General features: G+C 38.2%; 1 protein-coding gene across 6 annotated transcripts in view; it reads right to left on the bottom strand.

Moving 5' to 3' along the window:
- lingo2 (leucine rich repeat and Ig domain containing 2) overlaps positions 1-12,245 on the bottom strand; it is a 200,907-nt gene that overhangs the window by 120,958 nt on the left and 67,704 nt on the right. For all 6 annotated transcript variants that reach the window (XM_056382300.1, XM_056382303.1, XM_056382299.1 and 3 more), the window contains one exon: positions 8,974-9,079. The gene's annotated coding sequence lies outside the window, so the exon portion shown is untranslated. The remainder of the gene's footprint in view (positions 1-8,973; positions 9,080-12,245) is intronic.

Below are 12,245 nucleotides of genomic sequence, written 5' to 3'. Positions count from 1 at the left end.
TGAAGTGTTACAGTCAAAGCATGATGGAAACGCACATCCACCATCTTAAGCATCCATAAACATGACTGTGCAGAGAGGAATTTAGATTGCATAGCTCTGTCTGACGTGACTGTACTCTCCCACTTCCTGTTTGCTTTAGGATCAGACAAAACAGAGGTACCAAGCTACTCATTAATCTGAATGTTTGCTGAAGAACAAAGTTTACATACGATGAATACTTTTCTTAAGCCCAATATATGTAATTTGTTAAACGATGACTAAACCGTAAAACAGCTAATGTCACTGGCTCTGAAGGCAGAAACAGCCTTGGATAAGCCAATGGGCTGAACCTGTTTCTCTGGCTAAGTGATGACTCAAGTCCAGCGAGGAAGACAAGGACAAGAGAAGAGTAAGGAGACATTAATCTGAAGCCTAACACCAATAATCAAACCAGCAAGACAGTGTGTCATGGACACAAGACAACCTTGACATGTCTACGATTCTTTCAGAGACATTATCGAATGATCATGGTTCAGTGTGTCGTCTTTGACATAACAGAGGTATTTTTTCAACTATAAACAAAAACTCCATTACTTTAATTATATTATTGGGTTGCCAAAATTTCAGACATGGACAGAAACAAGTGAGACTATCTGACAGGATACAATTAGAGGTGAAAAAAGGATTTTTCTTTTTAAGCTTTTAGGATTCAGCTAGTGTAATTTTATGTTTTATTCAAACACAAACCTGAAACCTTTCAAAATGCTTTCATAATTTTGAAAGGGTTCCCTTTTTCATTTATCATTCAAATCCACTCTAAACAGCTGGGAGAAACATATTAGAGCTTGGACAAATATAATCCATCATTTTATTTATTGCAATTATGATAATGCCGTAATTATAACTGTTCTAAAAAAAAAAACAAAAAAACAGAACCGTTCTTCAGAACTTGCGTTATTTCTTTTCACAAAAAAATGAGAAACGTTGCACAGACATGGAGAGAAGTAAAAGAAGTCTGAATTTAACAAGGTAAATTAGCTGCGTGATTAAGACATCTAATGACTGACTTCAAAATAATGTGTCTTGTTGGAAAGAAAGCCGTACGTTTGTCACAACAACAATGGCATCTGAAGGAAGGAAATACATCAGTGGCTGTAAACTTTCCATAGTGAATTGAATGAAAACAGGAGAAAAGGGAAAATTACAAAAGTGTTATCCTGTATAAGAGCTTTCATAAACAATTTTAATCAACAACAACAAAATAAAGACATAAGATAAAATCCTACTGCACTACATCAAGATAGTGAAATGTATCTTTGCTCACAATAAAAAAGCGGAAAAATACAAGAACATTCCAGCTACAGTACATTCCCTTCAAAAATCATAGGAACTGCTGGAGAAAATTTGAAATGCATTTACTTTTGAAACCTCATAACATTTTTCCCTCAGGATGTGTATTTTCAAGCTTTGAAAAACCTGGATATACACATCTTCCTCCTGAACTTTTGTCCCCGAGCACTCTGGTGAGAAAATTTTCATATAATGCAAGGAGAGACCATTACAACCTTCTACACTATACACGGCATGGCTTAGTAAACCCATGGTACTGTGGGTACTGTGGTACATGGACTGTGTGAAAAAGGATAATCGTGTTTGCATTTGCAGACAAGAGAAGCAAAAAGGCTTTTATGAAAGAAAATTTAGAGTGACTTGATTCCATATGCTGTCACTCAGATTCTACTATTTCTACAATGGCTATGTACTGAAACAAGAAAGTTGGTATTTAATTCCCCTCCGTGTATAAACAGTTAACAGGAAAACAACAGTGACAAACGCCAAATTAATACAGGAACCTGTCACACAAAGCCTTCACCAGCTTCACTAGACTTAACATAGGTTATCCTGGATAACTAGTCTCAGGGCTTTTTATGTCTTTCAGTTTCATGAATGTTCCAATAACGCAGGGGTGTAATTTGTAATAAATAGGCAGTCACATGCAGCATGGACAGCTCCAGATGAGGCACTTCAGGATATGATGAAATATTGTGCTGTCACACCAAGGCTATAAAAAGATTTTCTGTTCATGATGTCGACCTGATGCTCATCAGGCGTGCGGTAATGAAATATGAAAGCACTAGTTTACATTGAACCAGTCACTGTTGGCATACCTGCTTTTTTATTTTCCTAGGTGCAGTTACATTTTCAACAGTGAATTTCATCTATTGAAAAAAAAAAATATTGAACTGGCTACCTTCTTTTGTTAGAGGCCCTGTCTGTGGCTATAAGCAATGACATAATAAAGCCAGCTTGTTGTCATCTTGTTGCTGGCGTGTCACCTCTGATTGAGAAAGCAACATTAATATGTCCTATTTATATGTTATTATTTTTTTACTCTGATGATTGATGTTAAGTATTAACCCTACACATAAACTGTGTAACATATTTTGGCAGCTGTTAAATGCAGCTGGCACATCCCTATTATACTTCTTATTTCAGTAATAACTGCTACTGTGTGAAATGTGTGCTTCTGTGTGAATAAAAAGGCAAAGCTTCTCTGTCTAATATTGTTTGTTCAATGAAGCCTAAGGGTGGCCATTTTAAACTCACACACACATACACTCTGTGTGACTATGACAAGCCCTCCTGCAGACAGCTCCCCAATAAATCTATAGATCATTACAATAATTATCAGTTTAATCTGAACGCAGCATTTTTAAAATATCTCTTCAGACAAACCATTGGCCAGTAGCCAGGGCTTTATAGGCTCTGGAGCCGTTTAGTAATAGGTTACCATGGTTACCTCACAAGAAAGTGAGTTCATGAGACCAAAAAGCCAGCTAAACCAGTTAAACACAGAGTTAGCTTACTGACCCATTAATCTCAGTTCATAAGACGGGCCTCAAATTACTTGAATCCTAGTTCATCTGCAACTGCCAGTTTCCAAAATGAGAAGTACAGTGAGCATGTGAAGTGAAGAAAAAGAAGAAGGAAAGAAATACACAGGTTTTCATCCAGTAGATGAGCCGTCTATGACTGCGGTCAGATCCCAAGGGAGCTGCCCAAGGTCCTGAGGAGAGCACAACACAGAGTGGAGCTGTCCACTGTGCTGAGTGCTTCTCTCTGCTTTGGCTTTGCAACATTAGTCAGAACAGACAACTCCACTAACACATCACCGCTTTCAGACAGTCCTCACCCTCTTTTGTTTGTCTGCCACATCCCACTCACTATACCAGTCAAAGTCTGCTTTGACAAGCATGTGCACAGAATGTTTTGCAAAATCCTAAAATCCCCCTAGTCAATTATAATTGCGTGCTACCAATGCTCAGTGCTTCTGCTGCCTGAATTGTGTCTTATATCTCCATCATTCTAGTAAACAGAAGTTTTATCAAACCGATTCATGAGATTCTGTTGAATGTCACTGGAAAATGTTTATCATTATAATGACAATATAATAATGTATCATTATAATGTCAAGTCATGTGCTAAGGTGGTGCTCAGCGTGAAAGCTGTGGAGAGAGCACACAGTTAACCAAAGCAGTTGCTCAGCTGCTCATACATATTCATGAACGCTACTGTCATGAAAAATCATATTCACTTAACTTCAACTAGTAAATATGAAGCTTTAAATGTTCTCTGTACTCTTTTAAGATCTTAAAAGTCTTGAGGCTGGAGTTCTTTCTACAGATACACTCACTGACTGTCAACATTTCATCAGGATAACGATTTATATATGAAAATTTGTTGCACCAATGCTATGGTTCAAACACCTTTTGTCACACATTTACAGTATATGTACTGGAGAGCATCTCAGCACAGTCACAGTCACACTCACACTCTTCCTCCTTGTATAATTGAACAGCTTTACTGCAGACACAAGATGCTGAAGGGAGAGTGGAAATCATTCACTTTGCCAGCACATACATTTCTAGCAAACAGAGATTCACACCAGCAACTCTCTGATGAAGACTAATGGACTCTCTTTTCCCGTTTTATATTTGACTGAGAGTTGATTAATGCTGATGTACATTTGAATATGACATATTCAATTTCAAAAACACATTGTCCATTAAAATCAATATGATAAAATGTCTGGTTTAAAGATTTCTGTGTCCAGTATCCTTATAGTCATGAAACACAAAGGCATTCCGATGTTCTCAGTGATTGTACAAAACTCAACACGCTGATCTCTCCTCCTGTCTTCTGATGGGAAATAAACCACACAGATGTCGACTCCTAGCTTTACTGGCTTTAGATCTGTCGGTCCTGCACGCAAACATGTGCTGTGCTCGTGTAATAAATAAAGAATTATCAATGCAAACCAGACATGATTTAGTTAAACATATATACAGTATTTACCATCACCATTTGTGGCTTCTGTCTGTAGTTTAGTATTTCAAGTTGGCATTCTGTGTGTCAAATTAATCTAGTTCTATTTCTAGTCCCAGTGTTTATGCCAAAGGCAGTATTAAAAAAAAGAAAATCTCAAGAGGGATTTACCATGGAAAAAAGTCTTTAAAATAGATTTAAATATACTGATGTAATAACCTCAGCTGTAAAGTCCAAGTATTCCATTAAATACTACTGGTTCTACTGGTATTAAAGCACTGTATTTGTCTTCAACAAAGGCAAATGAATTGCTTGGCACCACCTCTCTCTTTCCTCTACTTGTCCAATGTGTGACACGGATTGCTGTGATGACAGTAGGGAGGTCAGTTTGATTTCTGGGGTGTGCCGGTTTGGCAGTGGTAGCCAGTGTGGACCTCTAGTTACTATTCTCCACAGTGATATGAGCAGTATCCCTCTGCAACCTCATGGTAATCATTTTTACAGCCCTTGGTTAATTAAAATGTCACATCCACTGTAGCCAATATACAGCAGAGTTCTCTGCAAATTAAAAAGGAATTAGGCTGGCAGATGTGGCCTTAATGGCTTAATCATGCCTTTACGTTTGTTCCAGTAAAGTGCAGCCACAGATGAATATTGTTTCAACTCTCACACTCATGAGTAATGCCTAAAACACAATTTGACATGTAAATTTGAAGACAGCTGTTCTGGGTATGTTGAAACCAGCACATGAAACATCAGCATCTGACGACAAGTCAGAAAATGGCATGGAAAATACCCTAATGTAGGAAGCAGACAGTAGGTATATATGCCCATTAGATTCAGTAAAATTAGCATCACACTGGTTAAGTACTCTGTTGGACTCCCTTCACAGCTGCAACCATACTGTATGTCACTCTAATCCAATGCTTATTGTGAAAACAAACTGAGCATTCTGAGCAATATCTGGTATATCTTGCTCTTTTGGAATATACATGTATGTCAGGTACGTTTTGTATTATTATGAAGGTATGGTCTATTTCCAATCCCATTGTTATGTTTAGCAAATACAATATTTCTAACCCTGACTAAATATCATTTGTATCATGGATTCACACAGAAGACATGCTCGAAAAATATTTGGTGAATTAAGCTCAGACTCTGTAAAGCAGCTTACAAGTTAGAGACTTAAAATCCTCTATAGAAGCACCACATGGACACAGCACAGGTTTCTGAAACTCATCATTTTCAAGCAACATTTTTGATAGAGGTAATAATTCGGGTATGGCTGCATTAGTGGGAATGAATACACTGTAACAAGTTTCTGTAGTTTTCACAGCATTATTACTGCATAATGAACAAATGCTTACTGTACAACCTGTATATGGCATGTTGCTGTAGATCTGCATTGCATCATTGTCAAAATTCATTGGCGGGTGAATTCTACAGTAAATATATGGCTCCTGTGAATCAGCAGAAACCATAATTTGTCTTTGGTGACGGTCAACTCAGATGTTGGTTATCAGGCAGACAGAGGAGGACCTGACATCTCTACAATCTTCCTAACAGATACACAAATGATGGGAGTATAACGGTTATGCTGGACACCTGCCTTTCTCCACACAATTTTGTTGCAAGACCTTATGGACAGGATTTTTCAGCCTTTGACTTCAGGAAGGTAATTACAAAGTATTTTGCAACTGTACGTTAATTAAAACAATTTTCTCATGTAAAGTTCTCAAGTAAAGTTATCTGTGTGTGTAACTTTAAGAGCGCAGTGAGAGAGAGAAGTACAGAGACACACCTTCCTTAGCTGGTAAGCTATTGTGTACAGTAGTACTAAAATAAACTTACTAAAATACCTCTGCATGAAACTTGGATAGATTTTGTTATCTGGTGACATTTAGTTGATAACACCATTAGTCTGGTGTAGGTGTAACATAATTGGAAGAGAGTTAAATTGGAATTGCGTGTATGTGTGTGTTGGTGCTTTAGCTAGCCTGCTCCATTAAATGAAGCTCGTCAGTCGTCTTTCTCTCGCTAGTTACCATGAGGCCTGTGTACCAAGTACTGGAGCGGGCGCACCACTACATGGTTATTTTTTTTCCTCTCTCAAGAAGACACACATTGACCTCTCCTTCAAATCTTTACTGTCCATATACAGTGCACTATAAAATATGGTAGCATCATCAAGGTTGGTGAACAATCAAACAACTCATGAATAATCTCACGTTTTACGACCATCACCACTACGCACACGTCTTTTCAATGGGAGCCTTTGAGGAGGTTTGGATTTAGTTAAATATTCTCACCTAAATATACAAAAGTGGAGGAAGATTAATTATAGATGCAATGTATTTTATTTGTTAATTATCTGTTTTTATTGTATTAACAGCAGATATACATAAAATGAGCTTTAACGGAGAGGAAATTTGTACCTGATGTCAACATGCTCTCTCTCCAGCACTGTTTAGGATTGAGCAGGACAGACGCTTCAAGGTAGCTAAGAGCTGCTTCAACATTCAGAGCTGCAAAAACAGTTTTCTTTCTTGCCTGCATGAGATTTCCATGTACCAGTCTAGATTGTTCTACCTAGAGTATGTTTATCTTTCCTCTCCAACACTACAGCCTTTTCCCCTCAAAGTGTAATCCTGAGAATGAATGTAGAGAGACTAAATTAAGGGACCCAATTTGAAGCGGCACCACTTCACTGATAAGCTGTACCAGTGATCTGTGAGAGCACTCAGGGTCTGCTACATTATGACAATACAGAGGAATAAAGCAGATGAAAGAGAATAGCCTGGCAAGAGCAGAAATCAGATGGGCAGAGGGAGAAGAAAAAACAATCTAAAGTCTAATTGTGTTATGCCTCACGGCAGCAGGGGAGTTCAGGGAGAAACATTTTCTTTCCACACGCCGTTCAGCACAGTCCCTCCCCCGACGTGATCACATTAATTTCCAACCGGTCCCAGTCTTTCTTGCCACATTTTCCCTTGGTTCATTTATTGAAAGAGTGACATGAAAGGCAAATGGTGGAAAACTTAACCAGACCCATTAGGTTTGACTAGAAACTTACAGCATTGGCATTTGAGGGCAGGCACTTAAGCATATTGGTTAGATGTGTGCGACACCCTCCAAGTCATTCTCTGTCATCTCTGCCCTTTGGTAGGAAAAAATGTCACTTTGATGCCTCTAAGCATTGAGAAGAAATACTGATGCTGGTGATACAGCGAAACAAACATTATTTTTCCTTTTTTTTTTTTTTTTTTTTTTTGTCTTGACAAAATACAATTACGAATGTAAGAATTCCATTCAAATAACACAAGCTCGTCCACGAAGCAGGATTTGCTTTTTATTTACTGTTTGGATAGCTTATCTTTATGTCTGTGTCTACAGCTCCAAACCTGTTTTCAAAAGACAGGTACTTGTTTGCTAAAAGCTACTTGACTTAGCATGACTTGGTGACCATCAGGGGCAGCATCACAGCAGGCACCGGATTGGACAGATGTAAAATTTTGGTTGGGAATGAAAATTGGGTTGCTGTCAAAACCCAACGTTGGCTAAGTGACATTGTGATGTTTAGCAGATATTGAGTATTGCTCACAACTAGACTGTGATTTTGGTTACTTAACAACAGGACTTCAAATCAACAAAATATCAACATCAGCTGTCGTCAGTATACTACGCCAAATTGAAAGTGGCATTAGACATTGTTTTTTGGTACCTGATGTCGCAACCTACACACCAAATATTGCTTGGTTGCTTGAATCATATTAAATCAACTGTCATGACACCATCCTCTTACGACTCATAAGAAACACGCACCCTGTTCAGCAAAATATGGGCACACTTCATTGAATGTGATTGTTCTTTAAATGTAAAGGTTTTCACACTGTGGTTAGTGAAGCTATTTAAGTCTATATGTAATTTATGAAAATAGAAAAATCCCAGAGGACAGCTCCACCAAAATCTTCTTTCTTCCCATTTGCTGCAGTGTTTTACAGAAATGAGGACATGGTGGTGCAGAGTCTGACCATTAGGAGGAATCGGACAAGTATCATCTATTACTCCACAGTGCTCATCATATTAATTGCATATAGTTACTAATATCTCAATTTTACCATTTGCCACACGTGTGTTATTATAAATTCCAGGCTGTGCAATGCTGAAAATCAAATTTAAGCGCAAGTTGAGGATAACAAACATCTTAATTTTCTGTGATATACTATAAACTAGGGGTAATTGGGCTTCCACTGTCAGGGGACCCAAACACTGGAGCAGATGGCCCAGTGACATCAGGCCTGCTAGCTGAATATTCACCTTTAAATACACATGATTTGCTTTTGCTCCACCTGTGACTCACATAAACAGTTTTCATTGTTTTTTTCAGCCTTGTTTTATGGTTTCTTTTTGTTATAGCTTTATCTCTTAAGTTACTTTCAAATAATGTGTGGTTAAGTTCTGTATAGATAAATTTAAATACAGTTGGTGTGTATGTGCTTGGATTACCATGTATGTGGTTGTTGTGGATTTTATCTAAATATTGTTGGACATATATATTTAGTTGCCTTTTTATTCCAAACTGATTTTTTAATCCAAACCTGACATAAATGAATTAAAAAGGTAAAAATATCCACAATTAACAGATGATATGAATTTATCTTGACATACCTGCAGGGCTTCCCAATGTCAGATGTCCCTACACTCTTACAGAAGCAAGGAAGTCCTTTAGAAAATCCCCAGTGTGACTATATTCACAGGTCACTTACTCCAGGGCCTGAAAGAAAAGAAAAAAAACACAAATCAGAGCAGACATGGAGAGTGAGCTCACGACTTTAACCAACTCAGCGACCACAAATACCCAGCGATCCAGGATAAACATCCTTGAAGAAATGTCAGTCCAAGAAGTAACATTAGCTAAACTACACCAGGGTAGTAGGCAAGAAAAGATCCACATGACATGTGCACAGTCTCTTTTTCCTTGCCTGGTCTTGCCTGATCATTTTTCTGCCTAAACAGCTGCCAGAGAATGGCTCATTACTCCATCATTTCAGTTGAAGAAGACAGGTGAGTAGCATTTGCAGGGCTCCTGCCATTCAATTTTGTGGTGCAGCCTCAGACAGTGAATGTGCCCTATTGACTGACTGACTGGCCGACTGACACACATTGTTGAAACACTTTCAAGGTGACTAGATAAAACACGCAACTGACTTTTCGGACCTTTTTAGTCAATTTACAGAAGATCATAGCAACAAATGTAGTTACATTTTGGGAAAACATTAGCTACTTTCCCTTAAAGTCCCCGCCGACACCTTTTAAAGTATGTAAAAAATACTGTGCTATGATTAAAATTTTGTTTAGTAGTTTTCCACATAAAAATAATAAAAACCTCTGAAAAGGCGCTGGAAGCACATCTACACATACTTCCTCACTGAGAAATTCTGGATCAGGCCTCGCGCCCCACCCACCACCACTGCTAGTGCTACATTAACAGGTGAAAAGGCAATACGTGTCAAGATGTGTTAGAGGAAACATCAGAGAGACTTAGCCATACATGACTCAGTCAGACCCGGACTCAGATGAGGAGTCTGTTGTGCACCTACAATCAGCAACTAGCAGATGTATCAGATCGGTAAACATAGTTTATTATTTCTTTATGTTGTTAGATTGTTAGAATGTGGCAGTAGCTGGAGCAGCCTTAGTGGTTGCGCTAATGCAAACTTTTGCTTTCTGTACTGACAACATTTTTGGGTTTCTTTTGCCCCTTCCCCTTACGGGATTGGCTCCTTTATTTGTGACATATGAAACCCTAGCTGTCTGAATCTATGTTTTTGGTACACTACAGTTCCAAGGTGGGAATAGTCAGCTATGGCACTGACTGCTTGTTTTGCTCATGATATGTGTTGCGTCATATAAAAACAAGGTTACAAGGTTAAACAAGTTTTAAAAAATTATTTGTCATAGGAGGGGGTCTTTAAAGCGTCACCAGTACTGCTTGGTGAATCTGCAGTCGCCCATGCTTGCTGTGGCTGTGGTTCTCCGAGTTGACAGAAGAGTGGGAGAGAGCAGCATGTTCAGTCGACCGTAAAGCAGCCAAAATGAAACACGAAACTGACTGAAAGGTAACCAAAGTGTATGTGAAACAATGGTTTACTTGTTCTTGTAACTCTCTATTATCTTACCAGTTACAATCATGGTCTATAAAGGTACATATGCCTCACCTTGGCTACTATTGTGTTATTTTTGTGCACATTTGTGTGTTCAGAATATTAACTGTTTTGTCTGAAAAAAAAAAAAAAAAAACATTAAATGTAGCTCAACCAGAATTCAAGGCGTTTGACGGTAGAAGCGCAATATACTGAATACAAAGAGCTAATGATATGTGTACCACTGAAAGTGCCACTTTAGGGGTAGCAAAATGATGGGTTAGCAAAGAATTACAACACATCAAATGTTTGCTGTGAGGCATTTCAATGAGCGTAGAGTCAGCTGTCAGCAAAAACATTTGGCGGTCAGATCCATTGGCCATCACCTCATCAGGGTTCTGTTCTTGATGATGTGGCCTTTCAGAACTTATGCCAGCGGCTTTCGTGCTCAATATTATGTGTTCACTGGGTTGAACGCTCACCAATAAAATCTATTCCTTTGACTGGTTGAGTTCTGCATGACTTGGAAACTTAAAATACTTGACGAAGCAGGAAGTAGTATTTCATAATGCACAATATAGTGCTGACAGATGCTAATGTTACTCAACATTCAGATTCACATGCTCCCACACTGAGAATAAGTTCAGTTGAAGATTACAAGCTATGAATATTCTGTTTATATAGACTATCACTATACATTGTGCATGACCTTCCGCGGTCACATCAGGATACTTCCACAGTAGAGTTTTAGTTACAATTTTGTAGATGAGTCAATATTACAACAGTCTGTCAACTTATTTAATGTTGACAATTTAAATTACTGTGATTATGACAACTCAAATTTTTCTATCTTTTTATGAAAGAAACATATAGTGAGGAGTCAAGATGTGAAGACGACTTATCCAGCCAGTCTCATCCGTACTTCAACTGGATTATGAAAATGTAAAAGGATAAGAAAAATTTAGGCCCCAAAAGTCTTAATGCCAGCTAGAATTTACTCACTATATCAAAGTTCAGCAGTATTGCCTTGCTCGGTGACTCCACTTGCAAAGCCATATTTGAGCTACTTAGATAGGCCATATTTATGGTAGTGACAAATTTACTATAATTTCACATCTGATATAGTTTCCCTAAACTCAAATTGTTTGATGCATACCACCAGACCTGCAAGCGGTGGCTACTGACACCTTAGAAATGCTCACCTCTCCCACTGACATACCACTGTTGCTATTTTCATCCCACCCACTGATCAGCCTAATCCACTGTTGGAGGATTTGTGCACTGTGGTAGAGAGCAATTGTGCCGCGGCAAAATGAGCATGGCTTAATTGGAGCAAAGACTTAATGAGGTCCCCTTGAGGATTATCATCTGTGGCTTAGAAATGGCCCAGGTAGCGGAAGACACGGTCAAAAGGATCAGTTCACAGCCTTCTAAATTGGAGTGACAGTGCTGAGCTGCAACTGTGCCAATCCAATCTTTACATTTTTTTTTTTTTTTATTTATTTATTTATCTTTTCAGAGGATCCTTGGAGAGAGGTGAACTAAAGTGGAAATCTTGCAGTGGAAAATATGGCTGCAGGACCAAAAGCATTTTGTTGCAGCTGGAGCAAAGTAAGTAATTTATTTTTCCCCATTTTATCTTTTAACCTACACTACTACTACTACTAAATTGAGGCTTTTTTTTGTAAATTATCTACTAAATATTATGTTGTTAGAACTGTAAGAAAAGTTTGAATTATTTTGGCCGAGTAGTTTTCTTCTTTATAATGTTACATAGGGATTTGATCAAGAAATCAC

The sequence above is a fragment of the Seriola aureovittata genome, chromosome 8, assembly GCF_021018895.1.
Source record: "Seriola aureovittata isolate HTS-2021-v1 ecotype China chromosome 8, ASM2101889v1, whole genome shotgun sequence".
NCBI lineage: Eukaryota > Metazoa > Chordata > Actinopteri > Carangiformes > Carangidae > Seriola > Seriola aureovittata.
This window is presented reverse-complemented; position numbering and strand designations above follow the sequence as displayed.